This window comes from Theropithecus gelada, chromosome 4 (assembly GCF_003255815.1).
Source record: "Theropithecus gelada isolate Dixy chromosome 4, Tgel_1.0, whole genome shotgun sequence".
NCBI lineage: Eukaryota > Metazoa > Chordata > Mammalia > Primates > Cercopithecidae > Theropithecus > Theropithecus gelada.
Genome location: NC_037671.1, coordinates 30,153,546 through 30,171,419, shown reverse-complemented (window position 1 = coordinate 30,171,419; position 17,874 = coordinate 30,153,546). Strand labels below are relative to the sequence as shown.

Here is a 17,874-nt window from a genome sequence, read left to right as displayed (position 1 = left end):
TTACATTAGGTATATCTCCTAATGTTATCCCTCCCCCCGTCCCCTCCCTACAATAGGCCCCAGTGTGTGATGTTCCCCTTTCTGTGTTCAAGTGATCTCATTGTTCAATTCCCACTTATGAGTGAGAACATGTGGTGTTTGGTTTTCTGTTCTTGTGATAGTTTGCTGAGAATGATGGTTTCCAGCTGCATCCATGTCCCTACAAAGGACACAAACTCATCCTTTTTTATGGCTGCATAGTATTCCATGGTGTATATGTGCCACATTTTCTTAATCCAGTCTGTCACTGATGGACATTTGGGTTGATTCCAAGTCTTTGCTATTGTGAATAATGTTGCAATAAACATACATGTGCATGTGTCTTTATAGCAGCATGATTTATAATCCTCTGGGTATATCCCCAGTAATGGGATGGCTGGGTCAAATGGTATTTCTAGTTCTAGATCCTTGAGGAATCGCCACTCTGTTTTCCACAATGGTTGAACTAGTTTACAGTCCCACCAACAGTGTAAAAGTGTTCCTATTTCTCCACATCCTCTCCAGCACCTGTTGTTTCCTGACTTTTTAATGATTGCCATTCTAACTGGTGTGAGATGGTATCTCATCGTGGTTTTGATTTGCATTTCTCTGACGACAAGTGATGATGAGCATTTCTTTATGTGTCTGTTGGCTGCATAAATGTCTTCTTTTGAGAAGTGTCTGTTCATATCTTTCACCCACTTTTTGATGGAGTCATTTGCTTTGTTTTGTTTTGTTTTGTTTCTTGTAAATTTGTCTGAGTTCTTTGTAGATTCTGGATATTAGCCCTTTGTCAGATGACTAGATTGCAAAAATTTTCTCCCATTCTGTAGGTTGCCTGTTCACTCTGATGGTAGTTTCTTTTGCTGTGCAGAAACTCTTTAGTTTAATTAGATCCCATTTGTCAATTTTGGCTTTTGTTGCCATTGCTTTTGGTGTTTTAGACATTAAGTCCTTGCCCATGCCTATGTCCTGAATGGTATTACCTAGGTTTTCTTCTAGGGTTTTTATGGTTTTAGGTCTAACATTTAAGTCTCTAATCCATCTTGAATTAATTTTCGTATAAGGAGTAAGGAAAGGATCCAGTTTCAGCTTTCCACTTATGGCTAGCCAATTTTCCCAGTGTCATTTATTAAATAGGGAATCCTTTCCCCATTTCTTGTTTTTCTCAGGTTTGTCACAGATCAGATGGCTGTAGATGTGTGGTATTATTTCTGAGGGCTCTGTTCTGTTCCATTGGTCTATATATCTGTTTTGGTACCAGTACCATGCTGTTTTGGTTACTGTAGCCTTGTAGTATACTTTGAAGTCAGGTAGCATGATGCCTCCAGCTTTGTTCTTTTGGCTTAGAATTGTCTCGGCAATGTGGGGACTTTTTCGGTTCCCTATGAACTTTAAAGCAGTTTTTTCCAATTCTGTGAAGAAAGTCATTGGTAGCTTAATGGGGATGGCATTGAATCTATAAATTACCTTGGGCAGTATGGTCATTTTCACAATATTGATTCTTCCTATCCATGAGCATGGTATGTTCTTCCATTTGTTTGTGTCCTCTTTTATTTCACTGAGCAGTGGTTTGTAGTTCTCCTTGAAGAGGTCCTTTACATCCCTTGTAAGTTGGATTCCTAGGCGTTTTATTCTCTTTGAAGCTATTGTGAATGGGAGTTGATTCATGATTTGGGTCTCTGTTTATCTGTTAGTGGTGTATAAGAATGCTTGTGATTTTTGCACATTGATTTTGTATCCTGAGACTTTGCTGAAGTTTCTTATCAGCTTAAGGAGATTTTGGGCTGAGACAATGGGGTTTTCTAAATATACAATCATGTCATCTGTAAACAGGGACAATTTGACTTCTTCTTTTCCTAACTGAATACCCTTTATTTCTTTCTCTTGCCTGATTGCCCTGGCCAGAACTTCCAATACTATGTTGAATAGGAGTGGTGAGAGAGGGCATCTCTGTCTTGTGCCAGTTTTCAGAGGGAATGCTTCCAGTTTTTGCCCATTCAGTATGATATTGGCTGTGGGTTTGTCATAAATAGCTCTTATTATTTTGAGATATGTTCCATCAATACTGAATTTATTGAGAGTTTTTAGCATGAAGGGCTGTTGAATTTTGTCAAAGGCCTTTTCTGCATCTATTGAGATAATCATGTGGTTTTTGTATTTGGTTGTGTTTATATGCTGGATTACATTTATTGATTTTTGTATCTTGAACTAGCCTTGCATCCCAGGGATGAAACCCACTTGATCATGGTGGATAAGCTTTTTGATATGCTGCCGGTTTGGTTTGCCAGTATTTTATTGAGGATTTTTGCATCGATGTTCATCAGGGATATTGGTCTAAAATTCTCTTTTTTTGTTGTGTCTCTGCCAGGCTTTGGTATCAGGATGATGTTGGCCTCATAAAATGAGTTAGGGAGGATTCCCTCTTTTTCTATTGATTGAAATAGTCTCAGAAGGAATGGTACCAGCTCCTCCTTGTACCTCTGGTAGAATTCAGCTGTGAATTCTTCTGGTCCTGGACTTTTTTTGGTTGGTAGGCTATTAATTATTGCCTTAATTTCAGAGCCTGCTATTGGTCTATTCAGGGATTCAACTTCTTCCTGGTTTAGTCTTGGGAGAGTGTAAGTGTCCAGGAAATTATCCATTTCTTCTAGGTTTTCTAGTTGATTTTCATAGAGGTGTTTATAGTATTCTCTGATGGTAGTTTGTATTTCTTGGGGTCGGTGGTGATATCCCCTTTATCATTTTTTATTGTGTCTATTTGATTCTTCTCTCTTTTCTTCTTTATTACTCTTGCTAGTGGTCTACCAATTTTGTTGATCTTTTCAAAAAGTCAGCTCCTGGATGCATTGATTTTTTGGAGGGTTCTTTGTGTCTCTATCTCCTTCAGTTCTGCTCTGATCTTTGTTATTTCTTGCCTTCTGCTAGCTTTTGAATGTGTTTGCTCTTGCTTCTCTAGTTCTTTTAATTGTGATGTTAGGGTGTCAATTTTAGATCTTTCCTACTCTCTCATGGGCATTTAGTGCTATAAATTTCCCTCTACACACTGCTTTAAATGTGTCCCAGAGATTCTGGTATGTTGTATCTTTGTTCTCATTGGTTTCAAAGAACATCTTTATTTCTGCCTTCATTTTTTATATACCCAGTAGTCATTTGGGAGCAGGTTGTTCAGTTTCCATGTAGTTGAGCAGTTTTGATTGAGTTTCTTAGTCCTGAGTTCTAGTTTGATTGCACTGTGGTCTGAGAGATAGTTTGTTATAATTTCTGTTCTTTCAATTTGCTGAGAAGTGCTTTACTTCCAACTATGTGGTCAATTGTGGAATAAGTGCAATGTGGTGCTGAGAAGAATGTATATTCTGTTGATTTGGTGTGGAGAGTTCTGTAGATGTCTATTAGGTCTGCTTGGTGCAGAGTTGAGTTCAGTTCCTGGATATCCTTGTTAACTTTCTGTCTCGTTGATCTGTCTAATGTTGACAGTGGGGTGTTAAAGTCTCCCATTATTATTGTATGGGAGTCTAAGTCTCTTTGTAAGTCTCTAAAGACTTGCCTTATGAATCTGGATGCTCCCGTATTGGGTGCATATATATTTAGGATAGTTAACTCTTCCTGATGAATTGATCCCTTTACCATTATGTAATGGCCTTCTTTGTCTCTTTTGATCTTTGATGGTTTAAAGTCTGTTTTATCAGAGACTAGGATTGCAACCCCTGCTTTTTTTTGTTTTCCATGTGCTTGGTAAATCTTCCTCCATCTCTTTATTTTAAGCCTATGTGTGTCTCTGCATATGAGATGGGTCTCCTGAATACAGCAAACTGATGGGTCTTGACTCTTTATCCAATGTGCCAGTCTGTGTCTTTTAATTGGACAATTTAGTCCATTTACATTTAAGGTTAATATTGTTATGTGTGAACTTGATCCTGTCATTATGATATTAGCTGGTTATTTTGCTCGTTAGTTGATGCAGTTTCTTCCTAGCATCGATGGACTTTACATTTTGGCATGTTTTTGCAATGGCTGGTATCAGTTGTTCCTTTCCATGTTTAGTGCTTCCTTCAGGATCTCTTGTAGGGCAGGCCTGGTGGTGACAAAATCTCTAAGCATTTGCTTGTCTGTAAAGGATTTTATTTCTCCTTCACTTATGAAACTTAGTTTGGCCGGATATGAAATTCTGGGTTGAAAATTCTTTTCTTTAAGAATGTTGAATATTGGCCCCCACTGTCTTCTGGCTTGGAGAGTTTCTGCTGAGAGATCTGCTGTTAGTCTGATGGGCTTCCCTTTGTGGGCAACCCGACCTTTCTCTCTGGCTGCCCTTAACATTTTTTCCTCTTTTCAACTTTGGTGAATCTGACAATTATGTGTCCTGGAGTTGCCTTCTTGAGGAGTATCTTTGTGGCATTCTCTGTATTTCCTGAATTTGAATGTTGGCCTGCCTTACTAGGTTGGGGAAGTTCTCCTGGGTGATATCCTGCAGAGTGTTTTCCAACTTGGTTCCATTTTCCCCGTCAGTTTCAGACACACCAATCAGATGTAGATTTGGTCTTTTCACATAATCCCACATTTCTTGGAGGCTTTGTTCATTTCTTTTCACTCTTTATTCTCTAAATTTCTCTTCTCGCTTCATTTCATTCATTTGATCTTCAATCACTGATAATCTTTCTTCCAGTTGATCGAGTCGGTTACTGAAGCTTGTGCATTTGTCACGTAGTTCTCGTGTCATGGTTTTCATCTCTATCAGTTCTTTTAAGGTCTTCTCTGCATTGATTATTCTACTTATCCATTCATCCATTCTTTTTTCAAGGTTTTTAGTTTCTTTGCGCTGGTTACATAATTCCTCCTTTAGCTCTGAGAAGTTTGATCAACTGAAACCTTCTTCTCTCAACCCATCAAAGTCATTCTCCATCTAGCTTTGTTCCGTTGCTGGCGATGAGCTGCATTCCTTTGGAGGGGGAGATGTGCTCTGATTTTTTGAATTTCTAGCTTTTCTGCACTGCTTTTTCACCATCTTTGTGGTTTTGTCTGCCTTTGGTCTTTGATGATGGTAATGTACTGATGGGGTTTTGGTGTGGGGGTCCTTTCTGTTTGTCAGTTTTCCTTCTAACAGTCAGGACCCTCAGCTGCAGGTCTGTTGGAGTTTGCTTGAGGTCCACTCCAGACCCTGTTTTCCTGGGTATCAGCAGTGGAGGCTGCAGAAGATAGAATATTGCTGAACAGTGAGTGTTGCTGTCTGATTATTGCGCTGGGAGCTTCGTCTCAGGGTGTACCCAGCCTTGTGAGGTGTGATGTGTCCGTCTGCACCTAGTGGGGGATGTCTCCCAGTTAGTCTACTCAGGGGTCAGGGACCCACTTGAGCAGGCAGTCTGTCCATTCTCAGATCTGAACATCTGTGCTGGGAGAACCACTGCTCTCTTCAAAGCTGTCAGACAGGGACTTTTACATCTGCAGAGGTTTCTGCTGCTTTTTGTTTAGCTATGCCCTGTCCACAGAGGTGGAGTCTACAGAGGCAGGCAGGCCTCCTTGAGCTGCGGTGGGCTCCACCCAATTCGAGCTTCCAGGCGGCTTTGTTTATCTACTTAAGCCTCAGCAATGGTGGGCGCCCCTCCCCCAGCCTCACTGCCACCTTGCAGTTAGATCTCCAACTGCTGTGCCAGCAATGAGGGAGGCTCCATGGGCATGGGACCCTCTGGGCCAGGTGTGGGATATAATCGCCTGGTGTGCCGTTTGCTAAGACCTTTGGTAAAGCACAGTATTAGGGTGGGAGTTACCCGATTTTCCAGGTGTTGTGTGTCTCAATTTCCCTAGGCTAGGGAAAGGAATTCCTTTCCCCATTGCACTTCCCAGGTGAGGCGATGCCTCGCCCTGCTTCAGCTCTCGCTGGTCGGGTTGCACCTGCAGACCAGCATCAACGGTCCGACACACCCTAGTGAGATGAACCCAGTACCTCAGTTGAAAATGCAGAAATCACCCATCTTCTGTGTCACCCACGCTGGGAGCTGGAGGCTGGAACTGTTCCTATGCGGCCATCTTGGGTACCACCCCTCATTTGTTTTTCTTACTCCTGCCTCTTTCAAACTTCTCATGGCCGGCCTAGCACATACATAGTTTTAGTTTATTATTATTTGCCTTCATCAGCTCCATTCAACATTCATCTCTTCTTTTTTTGAATTTCTGTAGTGTATATTCTTGTGGTGTTTAGTGCTTATTGGTACTGTGATGTTCACTAACAAGTTCTTTGAGGGTAGGGTCCATACATTAGAGTTTTAGAACTTCACAGAAGCTAAGGAGAAGTAGAGATTTACAAGATGCTCGGTGAATTTTCACTGACCCAGGAACAGTGTTGTAATATTGACTGCATAAGGGAGGATGCTTTAGTAACATTGACTGAAAGTGAGTTCTGTGATAACAAGACCATAAGGAAGTCAGGCACTTTATTTGATTTGCAAGATGAGTCTTAGAACTGTTTGGTTCAACTCACAAATATATAACCACATCTATCTTTCACTATGTATTTATATATTTAAATATATATACTTATATGTATATATTTAAAATGAATTAAATCAAAATTTACAGTGATTACTCAAATCAAAGTTGATGCTACCCAGCAATCTTTTATTTCTTTAAATAGACAACTAAGGTACAGAAATGGTATGGTCCGAATGTTTGCATCCATACAAAATTCATATGTTGAAACCTAATCCCCAATGTGGTGATATTGAGAGCTGTATCATTTGAGAGATAATCAGTTAATGAAGGCTACCCTCATGAATAAAATTATTCCTTTTATAAAAGAAGCCTGGGGGAGCTTGTTTACCATTTGGGCCATGCAAGGACACATAGAAGACATCATCTATCAAGAAGAGAGCAAGCCCTCATCAGACACCAAATCTGCTGGCACCTTGATCTTGAACTTTCCAGCCCTCAAAACTGTGAACAATACATTTCTGTTGTTTATGAATTACTTAGTCTAAGGTATTTTTAAATAGCATTCTGAATAAATTAAGACAATAGATGTAGGTCTCCATAATAATTTCTAACTTCTATACTTAACACAACTGTCTTGGAATTTTTTACTTGATATGCTCAATTATCTCTAGCAACTGACCACCAAACTCCAGCTATAGATACTGAACCTTCATGCCTAATTTATTCTGGTATGTTCTTCCATAGCTTATTCAAAAATAACTTTGGAAATAACTCTTCCATTGAAACAGTGAATCACTTAGTTGGTTTGGTCTTCATGAAGTATCCATTTGCTTTTTCCTGTTTATGAGAGGAGCCTGTTAATCTTTATTAATGTAAAATAACTTCTTCCATTTCTCTTTACGTGCATGTTTTAACATACTAAGGTTATTTGTTATACCTAGTTGATTTCCATTCAGGTTTGGCTCTGTACTCAGAAGTTGTTAGTATATAGGAATATATCTTATAACAGACTCAAAATATCAGTGGTTACACAAAGTTTAAGGACAAAAGCCACCCAGAATTCACAGATATAAGAAGTCCATAATAGCAAGAACATAGGATCTTGCAATCTCATTGCTCCATCATCTTCAACCTATGCTTACATTTTGAGGTTACGGCATCTTGCCTGTTTTCAAGCTGGCAGGAATTGAAAGATGACACTTTCCCATTAGAGGCATGACCTATGGGTTTTGTGCAATATTTTAATATATATTCCATTGACCATAAATGAGTCATATTACCTCATGTACCTGTGATGAGAATAAGGAAAGTTTCAAATGACTTTAAAGGGAAACATGATAATAAGCAGTCAGCAGAGGTCTTAAAGTGGTTGTATCTCTTATCAGTTACATTTCAATAGAAAATGACCTGGTTTCAGCTGGGTGCATTGGTTCATGCATATAATCCTAGCACTTTGGGAGGCTGAGGATGGTGGATAACTTGAGCTCAAGAGTTTGAGACCAGCTTGGGCAACATGGCAAAACCCTGTCTCTACAAAAATATATAAAAATTAGCTGGGTGTGGTGGTGTGTGAAAAGTAAATGATCTGGTTTCATCATAAAGTCATTGACCATGAATTCAGGCAGGAGGGTAGGTTGGTAGGTTACATGTCCCAGTAGGGTAGCTCAATCCTTGGAGAAGTGAAAAGGTTGAGAGAAAGTGCCTCTATGGGACAGGTACATGCTCAGAAGGTACAGACATAGTCAAGATGTAGGAGGTTGTCCTTTTCCCAAAAACGTGGTTTTGAGCTTAATCTTAAATTATTAACTTTTAATAGACCTTTCTTCCCAAGTGATGTGCCCAAATCTGGGCAGCAAGCTTAATACGAGCACCTGCAAAGCAAACACATTACAAAGGAAATCTAAATCATTTTTCAAGAAAGGTGAAGGTTTGTTGCTTTCTTAAATAACCGTGTACTCTCCACCCAAATCTGTCAGGGAAGTTGGAGCATTTGTTTTACTCTAACTTACCTGGAAATTAAAGTCATTTCCCTTCAGTCTAGTACAGACATGAAACTTGTTAACCAGACTCAATCTGGTGAACCCCCCTGACAGGATAATGTTGAAGAGTTCTCTTAAATGGAATGCACATTTGCGAGAAGCAGTATAGGAAATGGTTAAGGGCAGGCCGGGTACGATGGCTCACGCCTGTAACCCAGCACTTTGGGAGGCCGAGACGGGCAGATCACGAGGTCAGGAGTTCAAGACCAGCCTGGTCAACATGGTGAAACCCCGTCTCTACCAAAAATACAAAAATTAGCTGGACGTGGTGGTGGGTGCAGCTACTCGGGAGGCTGAGGCAGGAGAATTGCTTGAACCCATGAGGCAGAGGTTGCAGTGAGCCAAGACCGGGCCATTGCACTCCAGCCTGGGCAACAGAGTGAGGCTCCATCTTAAAAAAAAAAAAAAAGGAAAATGGTTAAGGGCACCAGTTTCTCCACTTGACAACTGAGTAACTTTTGGTCAGTTAATATAACCTCTCAGAGGTATTTCCTTCATCTGTAAAATATGCACGATTACCTACACAGAATTACATTAGGGGTTAAATGAGATGATATAAAGTGCCAGATACTTTGTGGGTATTTTATTATTATTGTAATTATGCAATACAATAATGAGGCCCAGGCGTGATGGCTCACGCCTGGAATCCCAGCACTCTGGGAGGCCGAGGTGGGTGGGTCACCTAAGTTCAGGCATTAGAGACCAGCCTGGCCAACATGGTGAAACCCTGTCTCTACTAAAAAAATACCAAAAGTTAGCCAGGCATAGTGGTGGGCACCTGTAATCCCAGCTACTCATGAGGCTGAAACAGGAGAATCGCTTGAGCCAGGGAGGCAGAGGTAGCAGGGAGCCAAGATCACGCCATTGCACTCCAGCCTGGGCACAAGAGCGAAACTCCATCTCAAAAAAAAAAAAAAAAAAAAAAGACTTAAAGAAACAAAAGTATATATTCATGAGTTGTAAAATCCTACAATGTTGTTAAATATCTATTCATCTAAAATTGATTAATAGATTAATGTAACTCCAACTAAAATCTCAACATTTTATTGAGTTTAATAAGCTTTTCTAAATATTTTTATGAAAATGTAAAAAGCCAAGAATAGCTAAAACATTCTCGATGAAGAAGGAACTAAGAAAACTTGCTCAACCCTATGTGAAAACTTCATTTAAAGCCTTGTAAACTGACAATGTGGTTATTGGTACAATGATGGACAAATGCGCCAATGGACCAATGGACAAAAAAAAAAAACAAAAAAAAAACACACATTTGGTATATAATAATAGGATAATGTAGAAGTGTAAAGAAAGAAAGAACTATTCAGTAAATCATGCTGACACAATTAGATATTCTCATGGAAAATATATCACACATTAAAATTTCAGGTGCAGTAATGCTGAAATGTAAAAAGCAAAGTATAAAGCATTTAGAAGAGAATATAGAAAATATCCACAGGACTTTTGGGTAGGAGAGGATTTCTTAAAGAAGGAATAACACATAATAATACTAAATATAAGGGGAAAATGATAAATTTAATGACATTAAATTTGTAAGTTAAGAATAAATGAAATAAGCCGGGCACGGTGGCTCATATCTGTAATCCCAGCACTTTGGGAGGCTGAGGCAGGCAGATCACGAGGTCAAGAGATCGAGACCATCCTAGCTAACATGGTAAAACCTCGTCTCTACTAAAAATACAAAAATTAGCCGGGTGTGATGGCAGTCGCCTGTAGTCCCAGCTACTGGGGAGGCTGAAGCAGGAGAATCACTTGAACCTGGGAGGCGGAGGTTGCAGTGAGCCGAGATCATGCACTCCAGCCTGGCAACAGAGTGAGACTCCGTCTCAAAATAATAAGTAAGTAAGTAAATAAATAAATAAATAAATAAATAAATAAAATGAAGAACTATGTTCATCAAAAGACACCATAAAATTATGAAACTGAAAGTCACAGGTCAGAGAAGTTATTTGCAATATAAATAACTTACCCAGGATTATCATGAAAATACAGAATATATAAAGAACTTCTATCAGTCCATGAGAAAAATATAGACAATTCAATAGAAAAATGGAGAAAATTGGGAAAAATAGAGACTTCCCAAAAGATGAGATCCAAAATGGTCACATTAAAAGTTAATAGTTCTATTTATATATTGGTTATGAAACAAACCACTCTAAAAGTCACTGGCTTAATATAACATTTATTTTGTTCACAAACTTGCAATTAGATCTGAGTGCCATGGGGTCAGCTTGTCTTTGATTCACTGGGCGTGAGTTGTGGCTGCTTGAAGTTGGGCTCAAATTATCTGAAGATTCTAGCAATTAAATGTCTGAAGGTTGATTCTGGCTGTTGGCTGTAACCTGAATTTGGACTCCGATAGGATCAGCTACATGTAGGCTCTCCACACTGCTGCTTGGCTTCTTTGCAACATGGTGGCCAGATCTCAAGGACAAGCTGAGAGAGAGAGATTGGTAATGAATGAATATATGAATGCATCAGGCAGAAGGTATTTTGCCTTTTATCATTTAGTCTGAGATTTCAGGAATGGTGTCTCTTCTGCTTCATTCTTTTTGTTAAAAGCAAGACATTAATTCCACCCCACAATCAAAGAGAGGGAAATTAGACTCCACCTTTTGATGGGCAGAATGCCAAATAATTGGTGGACATATTTTAAAACAACTACAGCAATCACCCTTGTTAGAAATTAGGAAATTGCGGCCGGGCGCGGTGGCTCAAGCCTGTAATCCCAGCACTTTGGGAGGCTGAGACGGGCGGATCACGAGGTCAGGAGATCGAGACCATCCTGGCTAACACAGTGAAACCCCGTCTCTACTAAAAATACAAAAACTTAGCCGGGCGAGGTGGCGGGCGCCTGTAGTCCCAGCTACTCGGGAGGCTGAGGCAGGAGAATGGCGTGAACCCGGGAGGTGGAGCTTGCAGTGAGCTGAGATCCGGCCACTGCACTCCAGCCTGGGTGACAAGAGTGAGACTCCGTCTCAAAAAAAAAAAAAAAATTAGGAAATTGCAAATTAACCCTGTAATTAGATACTACTGATCTTCTACCAGAATTGCTAAAATTAAAAAAACAAAAAGTAATCATTATTGGTAAGGATATAAAGTAGTAAGAACTTTCTTTTTTGTTGTTTTGTTTTGTTTTGAGACGGAGTCTCGCTCTGTCTCCCAGGCTGGAGTGCAGTGGAGTGATCTCGGCTCACTGCAAGCTCCGCCTCCCAGGTTGACGCCATTCTCCTGCCTCAGCCTCCCGAGTAGCTGGGACTACAGGCGCCCGCCACCACGCCCGTTAGCCAGGATGATCTCTATCTCCTAACCTCGTGATCCACCCGCCTCGGCCTCCCGAAGTGCTGGGATTACAGGCGTCAGCCACCACGCCTGGCCCAAGTAGTAAGAACTTTCATCACTACTACTGAGAATCTAAATTGATAAAACCACTTTAGAAAACAGTTGGATATTATTCAGTAAGTTAAGGATATACATATCTTATTATCCTAGATACATATCCAAGAGAAATGTTTGCACGTGTGCAAATATGTACGAGAATGTTCATAGTAGTAGTGTTTGTATAACCAAGAACTAGAAACAACCTGAGTGCACATTTACAAAAATTGGATAGTGTTGAATGCAAGTCAACAATGACAATGGACAGGTCAGAGATATGTACAATATGAATGAATCTTATAAAAATAATTTTGTGAAAAGACGACACAAAAAGAAAGTATGATTAGACTTATATAAATTTCAAACCAAACAAAATTATGTTATATTGTTCAGGGATATATGTATAGGTGGTAAAATGTATTAAAAATGTAAATAAATGGACTGGGCACAGTGGCTCATCCCTGTAATCCCAGAACTTTGAGAGGCCAAGGTGGGCAGATCACCTGAGGTCAGGAGTTTGAGACCAGGCTGGCCAACATGGCGAACCGCCCTCTACTAAAAATACAAAAATTAGCCAGGTGTGGTGGTGGGTGCCCATAATCCCAGCTACTCGGGAGGCTGAGGCATGAGAATCACTTGAACCAGGGAGGTGGAGGTTGCAGTGAGCTTAGATCACCCCAATGCACTCCAGGCTGGGTGACAGAGAGAGGCTCTGTCTCAAAAAAAAAAAAAAGTGAATAAATGATTACCATAAATCAGGATTGTGGTTTTCTGTGGGAGTGAAGAGAGTGTGCAAGGCAGAGGTTGTGAATTGAAGAGGCATGACAGCAGTGTTCTATTTATCCTGAATTATGGTTAAACATGTGTACACTGTAAAACTACTTTTCAAAGCTCTACATGTAGGTCTTATTTAGTTCTCTGCATATTTTACAATAGGAAGACATAAAACAAACACGGAAGCTTTTTATATATCAATGTGGAAAGATTTCCAAAATATATTGTGAAGTATCAAAAGCAAGGTCCAGAACATGTGAATCTATATTTGTATTTACATGCAAGTAGATAAAGAAGAATAGACAAGAAATTAACAATAGTAGAAACCTCTGGAGGATGAAGGAAAGGGTAGAAACCAAGTAGGTAGGTGACAGGGATGAGAGAAAACTTTTCACTGTAACTATTTGTCTTTTAAACTCTGTGAGTGTATTACCTTTTGAAAATACAAGCCAAATTAACAAACAAAATCTCTTAAAGCCCTAAAAGAGACCTCAGAGAAAAGTATGTCTTCTTAGAACAGATTCCCACTCCCTCAAGGCTTCATGTGTTATCTTCATTCTTAGGAGCCAGGAGCTCAGGAGTCAGTGTTTGTTTCTGGACAGAGAAAAGGTTTGGAAAGAATTAGTGATTAAGCAGATCAACACCTGCAGCTCCCCAGATGGGACTATAAGTCTCAGATGCTTAGTCCTACTGCAGGGTCAAGCTTTAACTTCTCATACAAGCACTGACCAGTGTGGTGGATCAATGTGATTAAACAGCCCTGTGATTAGTAACTTGGTCAGTTTTACACATATAATCACAACAGGGAGCTATACAGAGTTCAGAACATTTAGCAATGAACAGACCATTCCTGTCCCCTTTCAGGAAAAAACTTATGTATTGAGCACTTCCTGTGTACTCTGGTGGACCATTTATTTGACAAATTATTAATGAGTAGCTGCTACATCACAAGTACTCTGCTGGGCGCTGGGACTATGGCTGTGAACATAATGGGCAAAACTTCCTCTCCTCATGGATTTTGTATTCTAACGTGAAATGCAAAGAAATGAAATGAATAAATAAAATATGTAGTATACTAGATAGTGATAAGCAATTACTTAGAAAAATAAAGCAGGAAAGATAATAGCAATGGCTATTTTTTTTTTTTATTTTTTAATGTTTTGCATTTTTAAAGATGTCGAACAGGTAAGTCCCCACTGAGAAAGTGACATTTAAGAAAAAACCTAAAGGGAATAAGGAAAGGAACAGGGCACATATGTGGGAAAAGAAGTTTCCAGGCAAACAGTAAGTGCAAAGGCCTGAGGCAGGAGTTTGCCTGATGTTTGAGGAAGAACAAGGGGGTCTTGTGGCTAGAGGGGAAGAAAAGGGAGAAGAGCCCTCACAGGCCACTAGAAGCACTTTGGCTATTAAACTGAATGAGAAGGGAACCCTGGGAGAGTCTTGAACAGAGGCACTGCTGCTGCATTTAGAATACATAGTAAGAGGGCAGTGATAAATAGAAGCAGGGAGACCAGTGAAGAGCCTGTTGTGAAAATCTGGGTGAGATGTGATGATAGATTTTCTAGTATGGTAGCAATGGAAGTGGTAAAAAATGGTTAGGTTATGGATATATTTTGAAGGTAGAGCTGATGGGATGTAGGATCTGAAGGAAAGAGCAATCACAGATGATAGCACAGATATACTGGCTGTTTATTGAGATGGGGAAGATTCTTGAGGAGCAAGCCTGAAAGAATAATCAGGAGTTCATTTTTTGAAAGGTAAAAAATGCTTGTCAAGAAAGCAGTTACAGACAGGGCGCCGTGGCTCATACCTGTAATCTCAGCACTTTAGGAGGCTGAGGTGGGTGGATCACCTGAGTTCAGGAGTTTGAGACCAGCCTGGCCAATATAGTGAAACTCCATCTCTACTAAAACCACAAAAATTAGTTGAGTGTGATGTCGCGTGCCTGTAATCCCAGCTACTCGGGATGCTGAGGCAGTAGAAACATTGGAACCTAGGAGGCAGGGGAAGTTGCAGTGAGCTGAGATCGCGCCAGTGCACTCCAGCCTGGGCCACAGAGCAAGGCTCCGTCTCAAAAAAAAAAAAAAAAAAAAAAGGTAGTGAGTCTAGTGTTTGAAGCAGCAGTCCTAGATGGAAAGAGGCATTTGTATGTCTATGGTATTTAAGGACTGAGCCCTGAGTATGCTAATATTTAGGGAAGGATCATGCAAGCGATCATTTAATTTATACATGTAATAATAAGTACTATTAACATAACTAAAATAATCTCAGGAATCCTATGTATATTCCAGGAGCTTCTAAAACCTCTCTTGGGGAGTCAGCAAGAGCTTTCAGAAAGAGGTAATGGGTTATGTTTAAACTGAGATCTGAAGGACAAGTAGGAACTGGAGAATAAGAAAAGGGGAGGACCCTTCAGAGAAAATGCAACTGCAAAGTCCACAAGCAAGAGAGGACATGAAACAATCAGGAATTTCACTGTCCCTTCCACGTCAATGTCTCTGTCACACTTGTTCTGTCGGAGGAATGACTATAGGAGTTTGGGGAATGTTAAATTGTAGAGATTTTAAATTGGGGTTTGGTGGGCAATATTTGCGTGGCTTCTAGTCACTTCTGTGTAGAAGAAAATTATTTGGCATATAGTCATGTAACTCCTAGAACATACCAACTCAGAGGCAGCCTCAACAAAAGCCCAGTTCCCTGAAATAAGCTCCGGTTTTCAAACACAGGAACTCCTGGTTGCTGTCAAAACGCATCCAAACATTATCCAGTCGGAAGTGAAATTCTGAAAGTCTGGCTCCCTCGTATGCAAAGAAAACCCTTTGAGATTTTTGATAGTAGGTGGTTAAGACACTTGTCCCTGAGGCGGAGGTGTTAACTCCAGAGCTCCCCAGTTCTTCTCAAGCAGGGTTTCCCGAGGGCTTTGCTTGCTGGGCTCCTCCTGGATTCTCTCTGTAGTTCCTCCTCAGAGCTCAAGGAAGCTTTTGAAGAAAGGATTTCAAAGGTTAAATATTTGACAGATTGGGACTGCGTAGAGATGGAGGGACTGAAGACACCTGCTTCTTGAGGGGGCCAATTGTCAAGAGGCAGAAAAAAGGAGGAACGAGTAGGGAGGAAGGAAAGAAAAAGACTCAGGAAAACAATGAAACCATCTTCATGTTGCAAAAACTGTAAAAATTGAATGGAATATTAGCAGTGCTACCTATTCGTAAGCAATGTGATGCCGTAGAAGCCTGCTGGGCTCATGACCTCAGAGGTTGAAAGATCAAAACCATCCTGGCCTACAGGCAACTTGGAGTTTAAATCTACTTCTGTATCTTCCCTAAAAGTCTGAGAATCAAATCAGTGATGGCACTCCATGGAAAGATATCACTTGATAAATTTCTGGTAGTTGTTTGCCTCTGACACATTGCCCCAGCCTAAAAATTCTCTCCTCTCGAGCTCCCAACATGGAAACAATTGGGAATACTAAGTTAGAACCTCCATCTATCGAGGTGGACTTGCATATTGTGTACAATTTCGTGGAGAAAGGGGGATGACAAATTCCGCAGTGACTTCCATTACATCTTCCAGTAAAGGGGCTTTAAAATTGTTATTTACCTATTAAGTTTTGATTATGTACTAGCAGTAGATGCAAATATAACACAATCCAGAAAAACTATCTTTAACACACATTTCAGGTAACAGGAAATAACATTAGACTTCAATATTTATATCTATATTTGGTCCAAAGAAGTGTCATAGAAGGATCAAAAAAAAAAAAAAAAACAAAAAACTACAAAATGACATTGTACTAGGATAAAAATTCTATAAGAGACATGGAATGGCACTATGCATGCAGAAAAATAAAGGATCAATGTAAAATCTTCCACAATTAAAGAGAGGGCACTGTTCACCTCCCTCTTTTAAAAGGTTGTTGGTAAGTATTAAATTACTATGGTGTTTAGATTCCTATGATACAAGTCACTATATCCTTCAGAAAAACTTAAACTTAATGAAAAATGTTAGATGTCCACTGAAAACATGTGGTAGGTATCACGTTAGTCAAAATTCTTTTAGACAGGCAAGAACACCCCAGAGCAGTGAAAAGTATAAATAATGGGACATTTTATGAGATTTGTCAGGCTCTTACCATTGCTTTCAACTGGTTGCTTCCCACTTCTTTTTTTTTTTTTTTTTTTGAGACGGAGTAGCACTGTGTCCCTCAGGCTGCAGTGCAGTGGAGCGATCTCGGCTCACTGCAACCTCCGCCCCCCGGGTTCAAGCGATTCTCCTGCCTCAGCCTCCTGAGTAGCTGGGATTACAGGCATGCGCCACCACGTCTGGCTACTTTCTTTTTGTATTTTTGGTAGAGGCGGAGTTTCAGCATATTGGCCAAGCTGGTCTCGAACTCCCGACCTCAGGTGATCCGCCCGTTTCGACCTCCCAAAGTGCTGGGATTATAGGCGTGAGCCACTGCTCCCGGCCAACTTCCCACTTCTCTTGTTTTTGTTTTTTAATTGTTTCTTTGTTCCTCTTTGTGTGTTTTTTGGTTATTTCTTGTTACCCAGTAAATATGGCAGTGCTGACAGATTTAACTAAACTTTACATAAATATTTATTAGGAGCAATCAGTTGTTTTCTTGTTTATTTTTCTTTCTACGAACTACACAAATAAGAATTTTTTTTTATGTTACTTACATTTCTTTTCTATGAACCTGCAGAAAACATAAACGAATGGTGGTTGAATTGATTCTGTGGAAGTTAAAGTTCTACTGAGTTACTCTTTTTCACATGTAAGAACCAGTGTATACTCCACTGAACTGTGATAATCATTGATCCTATTTGTAGAACTGTAAGAAAATGTTTGCTAGGGAGCCTGGGTAGCTCAGTCGGTAGAGCATCAGACTTTTAATCTGAGGGTCCAGGGTTCAAGTCCCTGTCCAGGCGCTAACAGAGGTGTTTTTACTTGCTTAGAATGAGGACACATCAAGAAATCCGTTAAATTTTACCTTAGCCAGTAGCAAAGATTTGAGGACAGAGGGCTAGGTGAGGACCGAGGGCTATCTTTGTTTGAGACGTAGTCTCACTCTGTAGCCCAAGCTGGAGTGCAGTGGAGCCATCTCGGCTCACTGCAACCTTAGCCTCTGGGGCTCAAGCGATTCCCCTGCCTCAGCCTCCCAAGCTGCTGGGACTACAGGCGCGCGCCACCATACCCGGTTAATTTTTTTGTATTTTTAGTAGAGACGGGG

At 40.2% G+C, this 17,874-nt stretch overlaps 1 non-coding gene across 1 annotated transcript; it reads left to right on the top strand.

Moving 5' to 3' along the window:
* The first annotated feature begins 17,499 nt into the window (after positions 1–17,499).
* Positions 17,500–17,572, top strand: TRNAK-UUU. Its single transcript has one exon. It is a non-coding gene; the product is annotated as a tRNA-Lys (tRNA).
* The last annotated feature ends 302 nt before the right edge of the window (positions 17,573–17,874 follow it).